This window comes from Vipera ursinii (genome assembly GCF_947247035.1).
Source record: "Vipera ursinii genome assembly, chromosome: 1".
NCBI classification, from domain to species: Eukaryota; Metazoa; Chordata; class Lepidosauria; order Squamata; family Viperidae; genus Vipera; species Vipera ursinii.
The window spans coordinates 309,450,936-309,475,614 of NC_139512.1; the positions used below are offsets into that span (position 1 = coordinate 309,450,936).

Sequence of the window (24,679 nt, forward strand, 5' to 3'; positions counted from 1 at the left end):
ATTGAATTTGTTATTGCACTTTTATTGCTGGAAAGAATGCAAGTATTTCTTTTCCTTCCTTGGGTACCAAGATGATTACATTGTCCTTAGGTACTCTGAGTAGATGTATGTTTTTTGGAGTTGGTGGTTCAAATTATAAAAATATTGGATTATTCTGTAACTGATTATCTGAGTGATAAATTTCATCTGAATTTTTACATTGTCCTTAGGTACTCTGAGTAGACGTATGTTATTTTGGAGTTAGTGGTTCAAATTATAAAAATATTGGATTATTCTGTAACTGATTATCTGAGTGATAAATTTCATCTGAATTTTTGAAATCTCAGAGTATCTTTTCTATTCTTGCCACTAGGTGATCCCCTTTTACACAGGAAAATCCATACTGTTACATGTGCCTTTTTTGGAGGTGGGGGAAGCAAAAACTTACCAAATGTATTTGGATTTTTAAATCCTTGGCATTCTATATAGCCCATCTTGATTATTATTATATTAGGCTTATCAGCAGAGTCTGATTTTTAATATTTCTTAGAAATTAATAAATTAAATATATGCTAGTACTCTTGTTTCAAGGGAAAATCTTAATATTGCTTTATGATCAAAGTTCAAAGTTTTATTTAAAAATAAAAAGCTGTATTTCATTTTTACATATGATACATTTCTTTTCCTCGGATATAATTAAATTTACCTATAATGTACTGCAGGTGATCTCTGTCTTAAAACTTATTTCACTGACTACTGTGTTCCCAAGGAATAGAAAATTGTATTTACAGTATTAAGAATTACTTGCATGTACAGTACATATTGTTATATATGGCAGAAAAAAGGAGATCTGTATCCTGAAAGCTGAATGTGTCCCTCTGTTTTATATATACATATACATATATATATATATATATATACATATATATATACATATATATATATACATATACATATATATATATACATATATATATATATATATATATATATATATATATATATATATATATATATATATATATATATATATATATATATAATTTGATTTGTATACCGCCCTTCTCCCTAAGGACTCAGGGCGGTGAACAGTGAACATAAATAACAGAATGCACAAATAGTTATCTTAAAACAATAATTGCTTAAACAGATATGTGTATATGCAAACCCCTGAAAATATGGTCTCTGCCTGGGGCCATTGGCTGGGATGAATCAACCATAGTGAGATGGCCAGGGCAAGTTGACCAGGGCGATTTGTCCAATTCCAGGTCTCTGATCCTCGACCTGACATAAATATGATCTTAAGAACCAAAAGACTGTAAAAAAAATTGCACAGTAAGGTGGGTATACTCTGTTTGTTGTATTTACACTTGTAATAGTTAAAACACTGAGGACTCTTTTATGATGGGTTAAAGTAGATACAAAATTTAATTGTAAAAGAGGTATTTCAAACAAATACAAACTGAGAATGTAAAGTTAGCAAGAAAACAATGTTATGGTCAATGTGTGAATGTAAATAAGAATTCTAACTTCTTAACTGGTAAAATATTGAATTAAAGAACCAAACAGTTAAAATAGTTACATCAAATCATGTCAGTTACATGATTAAAGGTGCTATTGCTTTTCTGTTTCAATCCTCTTAGAGCAAATATCACCAACTTAGGTTCATTAGGTTTGTGGATTTTCACTCCCAATTGGCCTTTGCAAAGAATTCTGGGAGTTGAAATCAACAAAATTAGAGATTGCTGCCTAATGTGCCTAATATAACTAGAAAGGGCCCTGACTGATGAAGTTTAAGCAATCCATTGATATTGACCGTGTCACAGTTTAGCCAGCGTCCCCACTTAACTAGAATCTTAAGTTTTAAAGCCTACTCTGGGATTGTTTATAAGTGAAAAGCAAGTTAGATATTTTGTAAATAAGTAATAGATTTAGTTAGCCACAGCTGTGATTAATATTGCTGCTGATATATGCCACAGCCGTATATGCCATTAAAAGAATGAATCATGAAGACGCCTTAGATTTTGCCCAAAGCTTCCAATGATTTAATCAAAATAGTTCCTTTAGGTGTGCTCAATTAATACTATCCTGACATGATGATAGTATGGACTCTCTTTGTGGGAATGTGGGTAAAAAAGGATATATAATTCAGTAAAACAGACTCAGTTTTACATACAATGGGATATCCCAAGGCTCTGTCTTAGTCCCAGTGTTTTTCAGTGATTTAGATAGAAAGGGAACTCCTCAAATTTGCAGTTGCCTTCAAGCTGGCAGGAATAAGGAATAGCCAACACTCCAGAAGATAGGTTCAAGATACAGAGTGATCTTGTCAGGCTTGAACACTGGGCCCTATGAAATTCAATGGTGAGAAAAATAAGGTCTTACATTTAATCAAGAAAAAACAAATGTATAGGTATCGAATAGGTGGTACATGGCTCAATAGTAGTAACTGCAAGAGGGATCCTGAAGTCCTAGTGGACAATCACTTAAACAGGAGCCAACAGTGTGTTGCAGCTACCAAAAAAGCCAACACAGTCCTAGGCTGCATTAACAGGGATAGAATCAAATTCATGTGAAGTGTTAAGAGTCTCAATATCTTTTTATATCATAGCAACTTTGGGAATTGAAGTCCATGCATCCTAATGTTGCCAAGTTTGAAAAACACTGCTTTATAGTCAAGAGATTGTCCATACAGTGGTATTCTACTGTATTTTTGTTCCTCCAAAAATTGAATTAAATTGAAGATCTAGAGGGGTTCAGTGGAGTGAACAACAGCTATGAACTCTCCATCCTTCTGTAGCCCTTGAAAATGCTAATAAGTTTAAACAGTATACTTTAAATTTGAAACCCACTAGAAGAAAATGCTAATTCTTTACTTCTGAATGTAAGAAATCTTTTTAGTGAAACAATTTACTATTACTGAATTATATAATTGCTCCATGCTTTGGATTTTTTAATTTTTGAATATTTAATTTAGGTAGAGGACAGGAAGGCCTGGAGGAATGTTGTCCATAGGGTCGCGATGGGTCGGATACGACTTCGCAGCTAACAACAACAAATTTAATTTAGCATACGAACATTATTATTAAACAATCCTTAGACCACTGGGATCAAACTTCCACAACCTGGAGCCTTCTTGTGGGCTGGGATGGCTTGTAGTGATGGGCATTGTGTTACAACATATATGGAGGAAAACTAGCTCAGAACTGATCCTTTTGCCCATACTGGAGTCATATTCAAATTATTAAGTGGAACATAACATGCTTCAGATCATATGAATTCAATCTTTTTATCATAGCTGAAAATTAGGCTGCTTTATTTTCAAGCTCTTAAATGACAATTCCTACAAATTATTGAAATACTGGATTCTGCAGGCTTGCTGTGGCAAGAATAATAAGTGATGATGAGGTGGCTAGATAGACACACACACAAACAGAAGTATAAGGAAAATTATATTGATTCAAAGTTAATATTAAATGTATAGAACATTTGAAAAACAAAAATAAAAAATGCTATATTTCTACTTGAGAAGCTGCATTTCATCCTATTTTCTTTTTCAACATGTTATCTGAATGGATGATAACCTCCAAGAAAACTATTTGGCTTAGTATCTACCTTAGTAATTGCAAGCCATAAAGTATTATAACATGTTAGCTCATGCATCAAGGCAACAGGTTTGTTTTCCAGGATTGCATAATCCAAATTCCTTTTTCCAAACAAGAGTGAAGGGAGATAAAGCTGGCAAGTGTAAGGATTAGCATGCACAGACACATTAGGCAAATAAACTTTTGACTTAATGATTGTAAGGTCCACAAAATATAAAGCAGACTTTTAGAAGGCATTGATACAATGAACTGACATACACTACGTTCTTCCTATATGCTGTAATATTCAGCATCTGTTTTTTTTAGGTTGTGAAAGTATATTATAGTAAAGTATAACCTGTATATTTTTTAAAATAATCTTTAATAACTAATTTAAATAACTAGGTTTTCATCAATTGATAAGGGGCATGTGCACCTCCATCCATCTAGATTATTATCTGGGTTTTCCTAATGTTCCATCAGAGCTAATCTAGCATACAGTATACAATAGGCAGAGCTTTCTTGCACTTCTCTTTCTGCTTTGTCCCTTTGGGTAGGTCTTTAAGACAAGTATTTATTGAAACTGTCCTTTCCCAGTTAGGTAGCTATTAAATAGAAATGCCCTACTTTTAATCATCATTGGCTTGATTTTCCTTGCTCCTGCTTAATAGCACTATTTTTGTTACCGGTATGTGTATTGCACTCTGTCTGTTGAATATAAACTGTGTGGAGATGGCATGTAGGTATTATACAAATATCGTATGTATATTTGTAACTTAAATATCAACCTAGTATGTTTTTATTTATTTATTTATTTAGTGTATGGCACATATAAAGGTCATGCAATCACTGATACACAAATTTAATTTAAATAAAGCATCAGCAAATATGTATGAATGCATGTATATAAGATATGCGGACAATACGATGTAGGACATCATATATTAAATTATGATAAAACCATAATAAAATCACAATATGAAGCCATAAAGGGATAGATGTTATAATTCAATATCTAAGCAATCTAGCATGTTAACTCTTATGTAAAAGTTTGAGATGTCGCATTTCAGGCTAAAAACCACCACCACCAGCAGCACCTTCTTTCCAATGCTGTTGTGACAAACAGTAAACGCTGAAAGCATTTTAAAACAATATACAGAGAAAAGTAGAGATGTGGACTTGGTATGAAGGGTTCCTTTCCCCCCCCCCATTTTGTGGGGTATGTAATATTCATCTGACGTGTTTGTGTATTATTGTATTTCAGGCTCTGAACTGATGTCTGCACAGAACTGGCTCATTCAGATACCTATAGAATATTCTGGCTAGAAGGTCAATGTGAATTATTCTGCTTGGAAACCTGGTGCTTTCTACCAGCCTAACATTTCTCAGTCAAGATGACTGGAAAGTATGGGAGCTGAAATCTGTCACAGCAGAATAGCAGGTTAATTTCGAAAAGGCTGTGATTATTCTCAAGTATTTAGAAAATTCCAATGAACAACAACTAGCAAGATCGGAAGCCTTTTCAGTGAGCTACTTGAACCTCAGTAGTGGCCTGTCAATTTGTCGTGGTTTGCAGATTCAGCAGCAAAGTCAATCACCTACTTTTCTTGTAATCAAGGAGTGGCAAACAAGAGAGAGAAATCATAGCACTTCGTAGAACGTATGTGTTGTATTTGACCTGGGTTGAAATATGTTGAAGCAGTTTCTCCAAACTCATGCCCCAGATGGGTTAGACTAGAGTTCCCATCATCTCTCCGGGTGAGAGGTGAGAGATGATTAATACAATACACTTTAAGGGCAACAAATTAAGAAATATTGCTGTAAATCACAGGCAGGTTTTTAGTGTATTTTCGGAATGAGAAAGTAGGACTCTTTCCGGCTGGCTGATTTCTCTTTGCCTGAAAAAGGGTTCTGTGTTACTTCCCAGGATTCAAGTATTTTTGAATCTTGAATGCCAATCAGTTTGCCTCATAAGATGGTGCATTTCTGAAAGAGCTCTTAATTTCTTACGTTAAACATTTCATTCTGCACCCCTGTGGGATTAATGAATAAAAAGAACTGGAAATCTATTCTTGAATTAAGCATTATAAGACTATTCTTTCAATTTTCAGTTTCAATTAAAAATCATTTATTATTATTTTGAATTTAGTAGAATTATCAAAAGGCAGTGTAATGCCTCATGTTATTCAATGTCTACCACAAGTCTTCATGGTTTGGCTGCATCTGTAACTTTCCAGTTTTTCCCCCCTAGGGTCAGCTTTTGCAACACAGTGATTTCTTATCTTAGCCTCAGGAACAAGATAAATATGTAAATATGTAACATTTATCTGACTACAATTTGCAAAGAGAAGCATACCATGGTTTTACAAAAAATGTGGGCATCTCAGAAAGATGCCAAGGAAATTTTAAAGATTGTGACTCTTCCTTGCTTTCTCATGTTCCCCTCACACAAAAATAAAAACAGGTATCCTAATGTCTTTCAGTCACACTGTTATGACAATCTAACCAAGGTACATGAACAATCATTTTTTTATCGTTAGATTACCAGGATTAAGAGACATGTGCAAAAAGGTAGGCTTAATGAAATAATTTTGTGTGAGCATGCATATATATGTATATACCCATATACAAATATTTTTAAATGCCATATACTGATATAAACAATAAAATTTTAGGGCACTGTGAAGACTAATATGCCTTGGTCTAACATATTTGATTTTTACGTCATCTATTTTCTGCAACTGTTTCAAACCAGAAGAATGTGGGTGCACACATCTAAAACATTGCATTTTGAAAAATCATTGCATTACTACATAGATGCTCAGACCTGCTCATCCAGGTCTTATCTGAGCTACTTGCAGGAGCTTCAGCCCATCTCTGGAATGTGTCTTTCCCGTCTTCTTTCCAACTCAAGGTGTGACATGCAATGCGCCCTGGGGCAGTATGGTGCACAGTATGCAAATAAGATAATCAGATGGATGTTACTCTAGCAGCTTTTTCAAACGTTTCAGCCCATTCCATGTGCATTCAGATTTGCAGTGTAAATTCCTTTGTTAACTATTGCTTTAAATGTATATAAGTTCTTAGGTTCATTGGACAGCTTCCAGAACTGACTATCCTAAAGGCAAGCACTATGGGCCAGTTTAAACATGAAGGTTTCTCCCTACCAGGAACTGAAAGGTGCTTCCTTCTAGTATTATGTATTTACAGGAAAGTGCTCAACATTCAAAAGCAATTTTGGAGTAGAATTTCGCTTAGACAGTGTCCAGGCAAATGCTGTATATCCCAGGCACAGTACCCATTTTGGAGACATGATCATCTTTGGGGGAGGTAATAATAGATAATGCTTTCAAATATTCAAAGCCTTCCACGTGCACTGGACTCATTTTGAATAATCCTGTGAGTCAGGCTTATTATTTCCTATTACTATAATCCAATGAACATAAAAGACTGGTCAATGGTCCTTGTTAGCATCACCTATAGAACTCAAGAGGCATAAGATACAGTCCATAGGCTACTTACTAAAGGATAATGACTGGGGATCAGTTAATTCTCTCAGCCGTCCTTGTGGATCCCAGACTGCAGATTTAGGGTTTTTGGATTTAAACTGGATTTAGCTTATTGGCTATTTTGTCAAAGTTGTAGGTGATCTGTGTCCTGTGTAGGCAGCCCCCCCCCCTGCATTTCTCTGAAATTGCCCTGCTAATCCCACAATTATACCAAGTTCTTATTGTTGAAATAAAAAAAATACAGCATTATTTTTAATGCAAGTGATATGTTAAAGTCCAGGTAAACCTGAAAGACCTGGTAAACTTTTTAACACTCCAAAACAAATGAAGGAAGGCCTGGCCTTGCTCCATCAACATCAGTATTGCCACATTTTTTTAAAGAAAAAAATGTTACCTTTTTGCAACTTAAAAGTTACAAAACTTCCTTTGTTGACCAGAGCAGGTAAAGACATGAATGATAAATATCCAAAGATTAGCATAGGTTCCATGTCTTCCAGGAACAATCTAGCCCTGGGTGGTCCTTGATTTTACTCCTCTTACCACTATTAGCTTGGTAACTTTTTTCTATGCAGTTCAGTTGCATGTGATTTATAACCTTGATTCCATTGTGATGCTGAACTTTTGTCCTTCAACTCCTTTTTCAGACCGCCTAAGCTGCAAATGTACTCATCTAAAATTAAATATGATTGTCCTAAATAGACTTACTATAAATCTGTATAGCCAGAAGATATATTATATTTATGTATTGCATTTTCAGGAGTTCAAAGTGGCATAGTCCCTCTCCTACTTTCCTCACAACAATCCAGATGCAGAATATGCAAAGTGAATGGTCCAAAATCACCCATTAGGCTTCTACTGTATTATGGCTGAGGGGAGCTAGGATCTGATTCACCCTGCTTATTGTATGTCTTAATCACTACTCTATACTGGCTTTAGCACCTCTTCAATGGAGATACAAACAAAGTAAGTGCATGCATGAATTCAGTATCAGCATCCACAGCTCTTTTGGGTTTTGAGTATATTATACAGGTATGTACCATTAACAACCAATACCACGGACTTAGGTTTTAAATAATTGGAATAATTATTGTAAATACATATAGCAAACTTACAGTACAGCCCTAAATTAAATGAAGAGTGGAGAACTTGATAGCAGGCAGTTCAATAAACTAGGAATATTAAGATTCTTTTCAATGGTGAAATCTGGATAATCTTTTTAGACATCATCCCACAATCACCGCTGCTTTATCCAGCTCCCCCTAGTTGCATACAAATTCAGACTCATGTAATAAAACTTCTCCCACTTGTTTTTAGAAAGGATTGCCCACAATTTAGGAATATTTTTGTTGGCAAGAGCAGGAAGTGGTACACATAAATTTGTAACTTATGACTTGTAAGCAGCCCAGTCATTGATTGAGATGGGTGGCTATAGACGTTGAATAAATAACCATTTGTGCTTTGAATGGAATTTACTTGTAAACTGAAAATCAAGCATTTTTACTTGAACCGAACAATATCAAGAGTTGATAATGCCAAAGAGAGAACCTATGTGTGTAAGCGTTAGAATATTTGTAGCTCAGGGTTGAAATGAGGGGTCCTGTGTGTGCTCTCTGAGCTTGCTTGCATTCTTGTAGAAGTTTCATTACCCTAACTAGGTAACATCATCAGTGCTAGTAAGGGGTGCTGTGTGGGTAGGGGTGGTCTTAGGGATTGTTTGGTTGGGGTGTTTACTAATGGCACTTTCTAATATTTGTTAAGATACAGGCCTGTGCTGCCTTAGCTAAGGAATCGTTATCAGGAAGGCAAAATTGAAATATGGGGGGAGGGGAGGGTTGCATTGCTGGAAATACAAATGAATCCTATCCATTACTGTATGTCTTATGATCCAAACTTGTTGCATTTTTCATTTTCTTGAAACACCTGTGAAGGAAACAATAAAGGCTATTCTTTTATAAATTGTATAAAATGTAACACCAATGTGTGAGGTTATCTGTTTCCTGCCCAGGCAAAGTGACTCACAAATGATAATCAGCAAGGACTTGCTAAAGGCTTCCAAGAGACAGGAACATTGGCCCAAAGTGAAAATTACAAGTAAAGATAGTTACAGAAATGGTCAGAATGACCTCTTCTAGGGATGTGAAACAACTTCAAAGAATGACTTAAGCTTCTTAGGGGTGGCATGTATCACGAAAGAGTGTAAATATGTATAGCTTGTAAATTGCTCTTTGCTCTCTTAGAACTCAATCCATTTGGGAAGGGTCTAAGAGGCCGTTTTTGCAATCACTTTTCTTTTTTTATTTTCAATTTTCTTTTCAACAAACCTTTGTTTTTTTGTTAACCAGACTTGTCTTCGAGTTGTAAGTATCAAATTTGGGTTTTTAAATCTCACACCTGGAAAAGCTTGGTGATGCAAGAGAGGAAACCACATTTTCATAAAAATCGGCTTTGCCGATATTGATAACAGGAGTACACCTTAAATTCTTACTGTTTTATTTAAATCAGACTTACCCCAGTTTTCGATCAAATTAAACAAAACATAAAAAATTGGCAGTAACCTATTCCAGAAACTGACAATTACGGAATTATTAACAGTTCAAGCTGTTAATTTTATTTATTTATTTATTTTATTTTTATTACATTTATATCCCGCCCTTCTCCGAAGACTCAGGGCGGCTTACAAGCTTAGCAGTAGCTGGAAAGTGAACAAACTAAAGAGACAATGATAAGGTGGACAAAAAACTTTGGTTATAATATAGAATTAGAAAAATGGCAAAAATTATGGGAGAGAAATTATAAACTGACAATGTCAACTACATATAAAGAAAATTTATATAAAACGTTTTATAGATGGCACCTGCCACCAGCAAGATTAGCAAAAATGTTTAAAAATATATCAGATAGATGTTGGAAATGTAAACATAATTCAGGTAGTACTATCATATCTGGTGGACATGTGATAGTAAAGGCCTATTGAAAAAAAATACAAGCTTGGTTAGAAAAAATATTAGGAGAACATGTAATATTTAATCCTGAATTTTTTATATTAGGTATAATACCAGAAAAGATTAATAAGCAAAATTCATATTTGGTTCTACATATTACAACGGCAGCAAGAATAAGAATAACCTACGTGCAATGTTGGAAGAGTGAATACCATCAGAAGAAGTAATTAAAAAAAAATACTGGAATGCGCTGAGATGGACAGACTAACTATGAGGCTGAAAGATAAAAGAAGAAACAGAATATTACCAAAGCTGGAATTTACTCCACAAATGGCTAGGAGGAGAGAACCAAAGAGTAGGACTTGATTATGTATTAGCGTTTTTTTGAACCCAGATCACACGCCGATTGAAAAATTCACACACGTACGTAGAGAAAAATAAAATAAAAAGCTTACATTAAAACAAACAAAAAAAAAGAGTTCAAGCAACTTCGAAAGAAATCGTTTTACGAGCCATTTTGCTAGTTATCTCCCTTCCAAACCGTCAGCAGCTCTTAACGGTTTGAACCGCGCGGATGCCCACGTGTACGTCCAAGTTCCCAAAAAGCAGCGTTTCCCAACCTTAGGAACTTGAAGATGCGTGGACTTCAACTCCCAGAATTCCCCAGCCAGCATAGCTGGCTGGGGAATTCTGGGAGTTGAAGTCCACGCATCTTCAAGTTCCTAAGGTTGGGAAACGCTGCCCAAAAGAACTAGCCGAAATTCGAACCACAGGCTTACAAAAGCTTACAAAACACGCGCCCCAGATCTTCGGACAACGGTTTGTAGCGTTACTTCCCAGCGGGGCGGTAAGAGGGCAACTCGCCAAGTCCAGATCTGCCGCCGGGCTCGCAAGGCTTCCTTCAAACTCCGCCCTTCCCAAAGTTCCCGAAGAGCCGCCTCCGCTCCTTTTCCTTCGCCCGGCCTGCTTTTCCAACCTCACTTCCCTCCCTTGCCAAAGCTCCTCCTTTTCTACTCAAACCCGATTTTTCGGGGTTCCTCGGCTTACACCCCCCTTGGCGAGAGAACCCCCCCTCCCTCCAAACGTCCCTTTCTCGCCGCTCCTCCCTCCCTTGGCTCGTTCGACGGAAGGGGGGGGGGAAATAGGTCGGGTACCCCTTCCCTCCCTCCCCCCCCCCCCAGAACGACACGTGTAAATTTCAAAACGACCCCGGCGAGCTTGGCGCAATAGCCGCCAGGCAGAGCCGCGAGCTGGGGCTCAAGAGCCAGCAGCTGGAGGGGGAAGAAAAAAAGACGGCGCCGTCCGAGGAGTCTCTTCTTCGGCTATCTTGCTCTGCTGCCCCGTCTCCCGCTTGAAAGAAGCTCCTCAGCGGATCGGTGCGGTGAAGAGGCCGGGCTTCCTTCGGGAGGGGGGGGGGCTTTCATTCCTGTACAAGGGGGAAGGGGAACTCTCTGTGCTTTTGTGTGTGCGTGTGTGTGTAAAGCACGAGAGAGAGAGAGAGAGAGAGAGAGAGAGAGAGAGAGGAAGAGGGGGGGTGTGTGTGTGAAAGCGAGATCTCAAGCCCCGATGTTTCCTGCCTTCCACTGCCGGCGGCCGCCCCGCATTCTTCGCATTCCTAGGCTGTGACTCCGAGGTCGTCGTCGCCGTCTCCGCTGAGCAGCGCCCGCTTGGAAGAGAAAGGGAGCAGGGCAGGCACGCTCGCCCCAGCGGAGTAGCCGGCCCTCGTTTTAGTAGCGAGACAGTAATCGCTCCCCTCCTCCGCCGCCCCCCCACCCCCAATGCTCCCGGTTCGCCCGCCGCCCCGCCTTCCTTCCTGAATTTTGCGCTTCCTTACCCAACTCCAAACTTTCTCTGGCGCCCCTGTGCTTTAGGAGGGAGAACCAAAGGCGGAGCCGTTTCTCTCTCTCTCTCTCTCTCTCTCTCTCTCTCTCTCTCCCCCCCCGCTTTTGCCGCTCCCCCACCCAACCAGTATCCCGCTTCTCCTTCCTCCCAGCCCGCCCCCTCCCCTCCCCCGATTAACTTTTTGCAACGAACCGGACCTCTCGCCTGAAACTTTCTTCCCCTCCTGATTGGATTCTTGTGGTTAAGACAGACGCCTGCTCCATCCGTCGTGGCTAGATTTTCTTCGGGATTTTTCCTTCCTCCTCCCCCAAATTGCTTTTTTTTTCCTCCCCCCCCTCCCTGGGAGAGGGGGAGCGAGAAAAGAAAAGAGGCTCGTGATCTGATTTCTTCGGGGAAAGGAGCCGCGTTTGGTTGATTCCCCCAAGACATGTGAACAGGTAAGCGGGAGATGCAACAGTTTGGAGTGGGGGTGGCGGGCCTGGGCGAAAAGTTTCTGAGCCTAGCGTGCGAGAACATACTTGCCTTTGTAAGCGGGTCTCCAGTTTGTAATCCTGTCTTCGGGTGCTTTTAGCGGCTATGCTTGATTATATTATTTTTATTATTATCATTACTACTACTACTACTACTACTACTACTACTACTATACTCATGTAGGTCAGTTAACGAGCAGTTTCTGGGACTTTCATGAGTCTTCTCTTTTCTGAAGAATAACTTTAGAGCTTAAGGTGTAAGCTTTGCATGCAGAAGGAGGGACTGTTGGAAATAAAGTGAGTTTGGAAATAAATTAACTAGACCAAATCCCTGTTCATTTCCCTAGATTACTATTTGTGGTTTTGATAAAAAAAAGTATACAGTTTAACTTTCCTGCTCCAAGACTGACTTCCCAAGCAGTGCAGAGTGACTTCTGTCCTTCAACTTTCAGCCAGCCAGCCACCCTCCCACTCTCCACTGATTTGTGGAAGGGTATATCTTTTGCCCTTTGTTCCCCGGCAGTCAAATCTCTGCTAGCCATCCATCTCGGGCAAATGCTGTGACAAGGTAGCATCTGTTACTGTTCCTTGCATGGCAAAATCTTAGCCTGGCCTTTTCCAGTCTGATGTCTTTTGCCTGGATTTGGACTAGACTTCTCACTATCCCCAGCCAGCCTGGGCAGAAGGATCTGAGGGGTGGGGATGAGTCCTTCGATTTATAACATCTGCAAAAGAAGTGTGGATATTTAAATATGATAAGGTGAAGATTTTGAAGTTTCTTGTATGAAGGTTTTCTGAGAAAGTGCTGCAGGAATGAAGGGAAGGGGGAAAGTCATGCCCTACATTGATGTTTTCTCTGCCCTCGTGATGTGTTTATTCCAGTGAAATGTGCATTGTAAAATTCAAAGCTGCTTTAAAAAAAAAAACTTTGTAGATCCTCTGTGCATTGGATTTTACAAGTTTTAAGCTTCTAAGAGTTTAAGACTCTAAAAAAGCCATACTGCAGCCATACAAATTCCATTTAGTTATCACACATGCAAATTTGGCCTTAGGAGAGGTGCTTAGTGAAAGGTTGTTTTTGTTGTTTCCAAAGATGAAAGTTTCACACACTTGCTTTCAGAAGTCTATACCACAATTATGCATATAGTTATTTGAGAGTACAATTACTGTATTGTCACTTAGAATTCCTAAAACATGGTTTCATTTTTGTATTGCATGAGCAATAGCATGGAAATGTGCTTTTTTCGGTTTTCATCTCTGTGCTAGGTGTGGGAAGCCCTCCAGATGTTACTAAGTATAATTTCCATCAGCCAGCATAGCAGTGGTAAGGAAGGTTGGCAGTGGGCAACATCTGGAAAAGAAAAAAAATTCTCCATTGCTGCTGGATATTAAGAACCTAAGGATTTTTACTGTCTTGTTATTCATCTTGTTCGCCTATCCATAAATGTTGATGGATTCCTCTGTACAGTACAGCTGAATGTACAGTACAACTAACTGAATGACTAGCTAATATGTGAATCAGTTCCAGTGGAATCAGCAGTGTGTTTTAGGTTATCAGAAAACTTTTTCATGTTGAATCACGTGACATCATTTGATGTCAGTATTGTAGATCTTAAGCTGTGGAGCAAATGTGCTTGAGCTTATGTGAAGGCCAGGAAACAAAGTAGTTACACCAATTTGGAGTAAGAAAACCCACTGTTCTGTCCATCATTGCATCATGCTAACAGAGTTATCAGTAAGGTGAATGATTATCTCGGTATATTTTGTACACCGCCATCTCATTTCTAGAAGGATTTTCGAGAGCTTTTCTAATTTTCCAAATCTGGACATTTTTTTCAGTATAAAAAAAGAATCATAAAAATATGTTCATGAAGATACTAGCATTCTGGATACAACTGAAAGGATATTGGTAAATCATGCAAAATTATTGACAATCTTAACAGTCAGCATTATTAGGAATGACAGATTTAGAGTACTGCTTCGTATATGTTATCATGATTACCACTGAAAAATATTTAATCATGCCGGACAAGCCATATTGCATTCTTTGACAAGCAGACTAAATTAGTAGACTAGCAAAATGCTGTGGCCATTGTATACTTGGACTTCAGTAATGCATTTGACAAAGTAGACCACAGCCTATGTCTTAGTAAGATAGAAAAATGTGGGATAGCATTGTCCTCAGATGGATTTGTAACTGTCTGACCAACTGTCCTCAACCTCAATAGAACTGAACTGAACTGAAATATAAATAAAAGCATGCAATGGGATACCCCAAGGTTCTGTCTTTGCCTAGTACTCTTCAGTATCTTCATAAATGATTTAGGAAGAGTCATGGTGGTGCAGTGGTTAGAATGCAGTACTGCAGGAATTCAATTCTGAGTGGCTCAAGGTTGACTGAGCCTTCCATCCTTCTTCCAGTGTTGGTAAAATGAGGACCCAGATTGTTGGGGCAATAAGCTGATTCTGCAAACCGCTTAGAGACCTCTGTAAAGCACTGTGAAGCGGTATATAAGTCTAAGTGCTACTGCTATTGCTATTTGCTGTAGATGAGGGGATAAAAGGGGATTGATTGAATTTGCAAGCTGATGGGGGAAACAGCCAGCACTATAGAAGATTGGCCCAAGATCCAGAAGGACCTTGACAAACTTGAATACTGGGCCCTATCCAAAAAAATGCAGTTCAGTGGTGACAAAAGTAACATTAGGCAAGAAAAACCAAAAACACAGGTATAGAATAGGTATTACTTGCCTTAAGAGCAGTAACTGTGAGAGACATCTAGGAGCCCTGGTGGACAATCACTTAAGTATGAGCCAATAGTGTGCTGCAGCCACCAAAAAAGCCAATGCAGTCCTTGGCTGCATCAACAGAGGGGATAGTATGAAGATCAGATGAAGTGTTAGTTCTGCTTTACACAGCCTTGGTAAGGTCTAATTGGAATATTTCATCCAATTTTGGCCACTGTAATGCAAAAATGATGTTGAGACTCTAGAAAGAGTGCAGAGGAGAGCAACAAAGATAATTGGACTGGAGGCTAAAACTATCACTGAAAGATTGCAGGAATTGGGTATGTCTAATCTAACAAAAGACTATGGGTGACATGATAGCAGGCTTCCAATATTGCCACAGAGAGGAGAAGGTTGACCTGTTCTCCAAAGTACCGAGGGTAGGACGAGAGAGATCCAACCTTAGAACTAAGGAGAAATTTCCTGATAGTGATTACAATTAATGTGAAATGGCTTTCCTCCAGAGGTTGTGGGTGTTCCATCACTCGATATTTTTAAGAAGAGATTAGACAGCCATTCGTGCAGAATGGTATAGGGTTTCCAGCATGAGCAGAGGTTGGATTAGAGGACCTCAAAGGTCCCTTCGAATTGTTAATACCTAAAATGAATTAACCTAATTACGTGTAATATTATCCAACCACAGTGTCTTTAAGAGGTGGGTCCAAGTCATGCTGAAATTTTCAGGTTCTGGTAACAGAAATATAGGAAATATAGGCAATTAAGCTGACTTTGTAATAATGCCGCTTGGGGGGAGCGAAAGCCCTAATAAGCAGGCATATACATAGAATGAAGGCTATTGCTAAGCACATTGGTTTGTGCTTAAATTGTAAGCTGCCCTGAGTCTTCGGTAAAGGGCGCTATATAAATGGGATTAAAATATATAAAATAAATAAAATAAATTACCTTCTACTCTTTTAACTGCAATCAGTGATCCTCTGCGGTTTCAGGTATTAGACTGGAGTTGCTTTATATCTTTAGGAATGCTGAGGAAACATCTATGGACAAACTATGTGCTTTACTGAGTGACAGTTCTACTTATAATTGACCTATCGCTGGATTTGTTCTGTACCAGCCTGCTACCGGCCCTGCAGAAAAGGCAGGGACAACCCCTTTTACAAGAAGGCAAGAGGCTGGAATTACACATGCCAAATTTATAGCTACAAAAACAAACAAGACACAACCAAGAAACAGGAGCTTTAAGAAACAGGAACTATCCAAGCGGTTGCCTTCAGCAAACCAGCCCTCCCCACACATTCCCCTTATATAGAGTTCAGGGCGTGGCTTCTCTCTGCCTCCTTCCGAGGAGCCCCATTGCCTTCCTCTGTTTACTCCTAATTGACTGCCTCCTGCATCCGGCGTCCTTGAACAGGGCCAGCTGTGGGTCATCTTCATCCACGCTGTCAGGCTCACACAGCTGGGTCTCCGTGGTGACCAAGTGGGAGGGGCCTGGCTGAGGGCTCTCATCAGCAAGATCTTCAACGCCCTCAGCAAGGTCTTCAACACCCCCCTCCTCCTCTGAGTCGTCCAACCCAGCTGCCGAACCCACAGGCTGACCCTGAATCACAACAGGATTAAAAAAGTAGAGCCTATCTTCTTCAGCCTGGGACTATTCTGATGTTTTTTTGTTTTTTGTTTTATTAAAAAGTTTTATAAAAGTTACAATACAAACCCACCCCCAAACCACCCCCCTCCCCCACTTCCCAGAACTGAATACAGGGTTACAAAATTAACAATCAAAATCTAAATAACATTAACCAACTATATATGTAACCAAGTTCCTAACGCACTTTAACTTCCCTTTAACATGAACACAAACAAGATAAAAGTAAACATAATAATAATAAGAACATAAAAACAAAATAATATCCATATTCTTAAACAATAATAATAAAAATAATAATAAAATATAATAAAAACTAATAAAAATACCATAAAACATACTAATATTAATAATATCATTCTATAATTCATTCATAAGCTAGATGAAACTTTTTAGTCCCATATTTGTTCTGAATATAATCTATCCATCTTCTCCAGACCAAAAGGGACTATTCTGATGTATTGGACTACATAACTTACAATTTCCAATCAACATGGCCACTGACATGTTGGCTGAGAATTATAGAAGCTTTAGTCCAAACATTTGCAGGATATTAAAATACAAAAAGGTAGTAGTATATTAGGGACTTTTGAGCAATCAGGCATGGATTCATGCTGCATTTCAAGTATCGTGATGTTTAAATAGTTTCCTTGAACATTCAGATGGATAAATACAGTAATAGTAAAAATTCAAATATTTCTTTTTTATATATTTAACTTGAGCAGATCTTAATCTTCATAGGAGTGTTTCCTCCCTGTGTAAAAGATGTGAGAATGGCACTTCTAAGATGGTAGCCTCCAAGTTGTATTCTAATGCTACCCTAGAAATAAAAATTATATGGTGTAAAATTGAGACAGTATTTTTACCAGGTTTTTCAGAGTAACCAATTCTGTCAGGTGTCCTGAGGCTCAGTTCTACCCCCTCACCCAGAGGTTGTAGTGACAGAGCATGGGCGTTTTCCTTTACCTGTTTTTGATTTTATTTTTTATAAATAAAATGTTTATTGAAATAGTGGACAGATCTGCATAATCCCACATACATTGCATTATTGGATTATATATATAGTCTGTAGATGTATTTCCTTGCATTGCCAATTTTTGAACTGAGATGGGCCTTCCTTTTTGCTTTTAGCTAAAACTAGGAAGGTAGATCTGGATAATGATTGTTACTGAAATAATTACAGACATATAAATGTGTTATTAAAACTGCGAATTCTGCTATAACTCTTATAGCCTTATTTTGTGTCATTTCAGTTTCCTCTATAGCTGAAGGATTTTTGCATATTTGTTTAATAATGGTTAAAATGTTGCAGTTTATCATGTTTCAGCCTAAAACCAAATAAGAACTGTAATTATTTTGAATGGGAATAGAAGTGTCAAAACATATGGATAGATTGTACTAGGCCATTCAGTTGGGTAGGTCAACTGTATTTACAGTTCTTTGATGAAAAAACACCAAGCTACACTGTTGACATGGAGTTTTCACACATTGAGAGGCCAGTTTTTTTTTAATAATATCTTGATGTGTAGTATAAAAGAGAACAGTTAGGTTCAGGGCTTTTTTTCTCATAGAACGCTCAGAACGGAGTTCCGGCGCCTTTTTTGGATGGAACCTTGTAGAGTAGGCAAGGCAGGTTCTGTGACATGTGTGAGTTCTGGCACCTTTTTCTTTTACAAAAAAAGCATTGGTTAGGTTCATACATAAAGCTGAGCTTGGACCAAAGAAACCATATAAAAACATGCAAATAAAAGATGGTATCTTATGGTGCCACTACTAAAATGTTTCTGATTCCAGTGCTTATGCTCCTTTGCAAACAAAGAGTGGAGCTTCCCATCTATAAATTTTCTTATACGGTTAGGTCCAAATCAGTTGTACCCCTGGTTAGAGTAGTATTCAGAATTGGCAAAATAGCAGACAGGACATGCTGGCTCTCTGCCAATATTTCTGTCTGCATAATGGTACTTGATGATTATAATACAAAACATGAATTATTGAGAAAAGAAATTTGGTTGGGAAGGAATGGAGAGATGGAATGGAAGTGAACCATACAAGGTAGGGCCTCCTTTCAGTCAAAAGTGGGGTAAATGATGATGATGATGATAGTGCAAATCAGATCTTGCCACAGGATCACTGTTAAATTAACATATACAGAAGCCGTCGTCTGTCTTATTTGTGCTTCTGCTGTCAGAGTGGAGTTGATTAAATTAACTTGTCTATGTATTATGTTAAACTGTAACATGATTTAGGGGCTTTGTGTGGGTTCATGGGATTGTGAAAGATACTTGGCTCACATAAATCTTGGCTAGCAATTGTCTCCAATGTGACATCTGACACAATCTGGCATCTTCAAAATTAAGTGTTATTTGGAAGACATTGTTAATGTGTCCCATGATATTGTATCTCTCTTATTTGACAGAAACTTACATTTCTGGAGTTGACTCCAGAGACCACTAAAACCCAGTTTATTTATTCTAGACCCGTTTACATTAATGACCATTTTCTTACCTTGTTCTTCAAACAATAGAATAAGAGAGTGCTAGTCTATTACTTCTCAAATCTATATGTTCTTAAATACATTGTCAATTTTTTTCATGTAATGACCATCTGCAATGCAATAGATGTTCTGAAATTTGTTTCAGAACTTATTACCTCACTGTCTTGAGCCCCAGAGAATTAAATCTGATCTGTTGTTGAACTGACAAAAGAAAATGTGTAATTGCAGGAAATTAAAATTTGGAACAAACTGCTTAAAATATACATCAGCGTTCTCTATATTGGAGCTGTACATCCACCTATATATTCCAGTTTTGTTATAGGCATTTTGTTTAAAATTCTGCTTCTGAAGACCTTATGACAAAAGTTGGTTAGGAAAAAAGGAAAATTACATACAGATAGCCCTTGACTTATGACTACAATTGAGCCCAAAATGTATGTTACTAAGTGAGAAATTTGTTAAGTGAGATTTGCCTCGTTTTATGATTTTTCTTGCCACATTTGTTAAGTAAATCACTGCAGTTGTTAAGTTAGTAACACGGTTGTTAAAGTGAATCTGCCTTCCCCATTAACTTTGCTTATCAGAAGGTTGCAAAAGGGGATCACATGACCCTGGGACACTGCAATCGTCATAAATGTGAACCAGATGTCAAGCATCCAAATGTAAATCACATGACTATGGAGATGCTGCAATTATCATAAGTATGAAAAATGGTCATAAGTCACTTTTTTCAGTAACTTTGAATGGTCTTTAAATGAAGTCAAAGACTACCTGTATATCAAATTAGCCCAATTTACTTCAGTGTTCTATCGACTGACTGTATTATTTCTCAGACCTAGCTTAGAGCTAAAACATATTCTATTTTTATAATAATGACTTTGATTTTGCAGCTGAGCACATTTACAAATAGTTCTGTACATGAAGGAAATGGATAGCAGCTTTGAAGCTTTTATTTGTAGTATAAGACCATCTAAGATAGTGACTGTGAACCTTGTGGTGTCTTTTAGATTTCAACTCCCAGATTTTTCAAAAGCTGTTGTGTTATGAATTGAAGGGTGCCAAGTTGAGGACTACTGTGTAATCTTGGACATTTAATTGTATACCCTTTGGAAGGTAAAAGATAAGATAAGAATTGTTGACTGCTAAAAGATCACAAGATCTAGGACAATATGTTATAACTTTAAAGCTTCCATCAGTGTTCTTGTTGGATGCCACAAAGTCTGATCAAATAAAAAGGTGGAATAAAGATAAATTAATGTACGTATGATGTATTGGTATGTGTACGTATTTGACATTGATTGCTTTACCTGATTGCATACAGGAAATCCTTGTTTAGCAACTGCTTCATTTGGTGCCAGGTGTGAAAAATTAGGATCAGCCTAAGTTCCAGTTCAGAAGATTTATTTCTCAAGCCTATACACAAGAATCTGGTCAACTAATGGTCAGCACTAAATTAGCGCTAGATAAGAGTTAACAAAATTCAAGGGCTGGACTTGGGAGTGTTTGTGAACATGTAACAATTCTAGGTTGAGTTCTCCCTTGACTCCACCCCCAGGTTCTGCCTCCTCTTCTACATTTAATGACTATTTGTAGTTATGCTGGTGATAAAAGAGTAACTTTATAACCAATCCTCACATTTACCACCAGCAAAGGAAAGCTGAAGTGAGATCATAAGCTGGTTTTGTGTAGTGACCATTTTTTTAACAACCAGACTGGCAGTTCCAATTGTCATAGCTAAATGAGGGACTACCTGTAGTTGTTCCTGATACGTTCATTGTGGTATCTTATTATAAAAGTAAAAGTTGAACCAAATCTCTTGTTTTTCCCTCTCTGCTATCCTTTTTGGAATATGCGCAGAAAAGTGAAGGATTGCCTTCCATCCACTCCTCTAGTAACTAAGTAATAATTTCATGTATAGGTTTCTCTGAGGTTATCCATTTCACTTCATGACCAAGGTTCTAACATATGCTTATTTGCCTGAGCAAATTATATAATAAATATGCTACTTATTTAGGGCAGTTCACATTTGTTATGCAGAGCTAGCTGCCATGTTATGATAATTAATTCACCAATAACTTTGGATAAATTTTGAGTCAAAGCAGGATTGCTTTAAGGGAAAGTATGGAAGTGTTATAAAACGAATGTTTAATTTTAGGTAGAGGTGATGGGTGAAAGGTTTTGTAATTAAGGGCACTTTTTTTAAAAAAAATGTAATTAGCAAAATTTTCTGTGACTTAGTTTCCTGCTTCTTGACCTGTCTGTTCTGAGCATTTGAAATCTGAAAAACCGCATGCATCTTCTGCCCCAGGTGCCAAATATTAGAAGGGAAAAAAATGCCTGCTATCACAAAATTGCAGAAACAGCAAGTTCTTGCTTGTTATTTTGCGACATCATACTTTTTCAGTGTCCATTAACTCAACAGAAAAAGCCGCTGAGCCATCGAAAGGTTTTGTGGGGTCATGAATTCTCCTTTACCTGTTTCTGTAAACTTGATTATTTGTATAATTAATCTCATTGCAGGTGGTAAAGCTGCACTTCTTTTCAAAGCCCTTTACTGACACACAGACACAGCTCCAGAAATTCTGTAGCAGGGTGTTTCTCAATCTTGGCATCTTGAAGATGTTTGGACACCCATGTTAATTTATTACTCATTACTATGCATTTATATACATAGCAATCTTTTGTGTATATTGATGTTCTACCCCATGTTAACATCAAATTGCACGTATCTCATTTGCATTTCTTTCATGATGAAATTCTAGATATTATATACCAGAGGTGTCAAACTGCTGGCCCATGAGCCGGATGTGTCATGCCGAAACCGCACCCACCTCATTGCAGGCAATGGGAAAAAGGTCACGATAAGTCGCAACATGTCACATGATGTTGTGAGTTTGACAGAGTAACCCAATTTACATATCACACTGAATTCTAATTTAGCTAGTTATATGTGAGAACAAAAGGATAGCTCTAAGATTTGGGGTCACATATTCCATATGTACTTAGGGGAAGCTTTTGTTCTCTATTCTGTGAGGCAATGTCTCTTCCAAGTAGGATCAGTTGACTATGGAAATTCTCAGTCATCCAGGTCATGGTTGTCCCAAAGGTACTTTTTCAAGAGGCAACTAGACTTTTCATGGTTTTCATTGAAGATGTTTCGCTTCTCATCTAAAAAGCTAAAGAAGCTTCTTGGATGAGAAGCAAAACGTCTTCAAAGAAAACCAAGAAAGTCCAGTTGCCTTTTGAAAAAGCACTTTGGGACAAGTAGGGTCAGTTGTTTTGCAATATTTGTAAGACTCCATCTTCAAAGTAACATTTAATGTTCGTGCAGTGTTTTTATTAATAATTTTTATCTATTAAACTGGTCTTACGAATTATCATAAGACCATGCTGACTCCATTTGATGACCTTTAGATATTTTAAATGAAAACTCCTATAATTTGCAGCCAACATACTAGTTGGGTTGAAGTCATCCAATAGAGTCATTTAGTCAGATGGGTGGCTATAGAAATCAAACAAACAAGCAAACAAAATATGTGCAGATATTTAGCAGAAGGAACTCCTTAGGAATTCATGACTGTTGGCTAGAAGCATTTTTATCCTGCTGCCAAGAGAACCTGGGTGCCTTTACCAGGCAGGACCTGAGATTTGAGATGCCTATAGAGATTCTCAGTAATCCAGGTCATGGTTGTCTGAGACTTGAGAGTGATTTCACTTTATATAAGGGAGCATTGTCTCAGTTTTGTGGATCTTTACAGCAAAAATGCAGTGCTTTTTATGTGAAATTAAAAAGCGTGATACTTTATTGAAATATAAAATATTGATAAAATGTTAATACTAAAAACTATTAGAAAGTGAGGTACTGAATGTGATGGAAGTTTTTTTGTGAAAGATAGGAGAATTAATTAACTTTGAAAAGTAGTTCACTTCTAGACTGGAAACATACCACTTTTTTCAGATTCCAGTCCAAGAAAAAGTATTTACTATGCTATATTTGTTGGTAGATAGTAAAGAGCTAAAAGTCTTGGGACTAATATATCTGAAGACCCTCAGGTAGCATATGTTAGGAGGGTAGCAAGCAGGGAAAACAGGTTTGTGAGGCATGAACATGTGTTAGAAGTTTTGGCTGAGTATTGTTTGGATTTTGTTTCTCTTGTCTGCCGCTTTAAAATATTTACTGTTGCATCTTTTAAATTGTGACGTACCTATGGGTGTTTGTAGAATATGGGTATTATAGAATAAATTTATTCTACAATAAATGCAGAATAATAATAATAATAATAATAATAATAATAATAATAATAATAATAATAATAATAATAATAATAATAATAATAATTTTATTTATATACCGCCCTTCTCCCGAAGGACTCAGGGCGGTGAACAGGGCAGATATATAAAAAATACAAAAATACAAAAGTTAAAAGAAAATTAAACATATGTGTTACAAAATTAATTTAGTTTGGAAAGGATGTATGGCAACAAAATAAATCAATGAAACTGAAGCTTACCCTTTGCTACTGGTTTTGTTTTTTGTTTTTTTAAGGGTGAGAAGTTAGTTTTGTTTAACCACCATTATTTTACAGATGGTGTAGCCATCATTTTTGTCTGTTGGAACTGTATTAGTTCAGCAGCAGCAACTGTTTGGAAAAGATTTGAATGTAATTTTTTCAACATTTTTGTAGTGCCTCTTTTTGCTAAGAGGTAATACTGATGCTTGTTAGCAATTATTACTAACCCAAAGCCACACTCTTGGCATTTGAAACTACTGGGATTTAAAACCATAAGAAGCAAAATTGTACTAGATTCAAGACTGTTTGTACATTTTGGAACATGCCCATAATTTTCATGGGCCTATGCTTCCCCTTTTATTTCAACAGAGACTACTGGATACTAGGCAATTAATGTTAGTTTTTAAAGCAAATTATATACACAGTGTAATACTGTAGATTTTCTCCGGAGACTTTAATTGCATTGGATTCAGATAATTCCTGTTCAATTCTCTGTTGCAAAATAGACTCCATCATCCCCTTCCAATCACACTCATGCTTATTGGCAAAAATAGATGTTGCCCAACAAATTTGGAGAATAGCTTACAGAAGCTTTGATATCCAAATATTGGATTGATAAAAGCTATAAATGTAGCCCCAAAGCCACATCTAATTTTGGATATTTTTGGGGAAGTATTTTTATATCTGGAAAAAGAAATAACATATGCCCTGACCTTGGCATGGATAGAATGTTGTTAATGCTTTATAATGCTTCTTTTTTGTAACTATTACAGAGTTGTTCATACAAGAAGTTAAGGATTTACTGCAGTATCCAACTGGGAGGGGATACAGGTATTTGTAAAACTATGAAAGGCATTTTGTTTTCATTTCGCTTAGTCTCCTCTAAGGAATGCCAGCTTATCTGTTGAGTGGTGGGCTCTAACCTGTGATGATCCCCATGTCTCCCACAAGAAAGCAAGGTC

The 24,679-nt window shown here is 37.5% G+C and overlaps 1 protein-coding gene across 1 annotated transcript in view; it reads left to right on the forward strand.

Moving 5' to 3' along the window:
• The first annotated feature begins 12,156 nt into the window (after window positions 1–12,156).
• The window catches only part of PTPN14 (protein tyrosine phosphatase non-receptor type 14), a 137,113-nt gene continuing 124,590 nt past the window's right edge, over window positions 12,157–24,679 (forward strand). The window contains exon 1 of the mRNA XM_083348766.1: window positions 12,157–12,293. The gene's annotated coding sequence lies outside the window, so the exon portion shown is untranslated. The remainder of the gene's footprint in view (window positions 12,294–24,679) is intronic.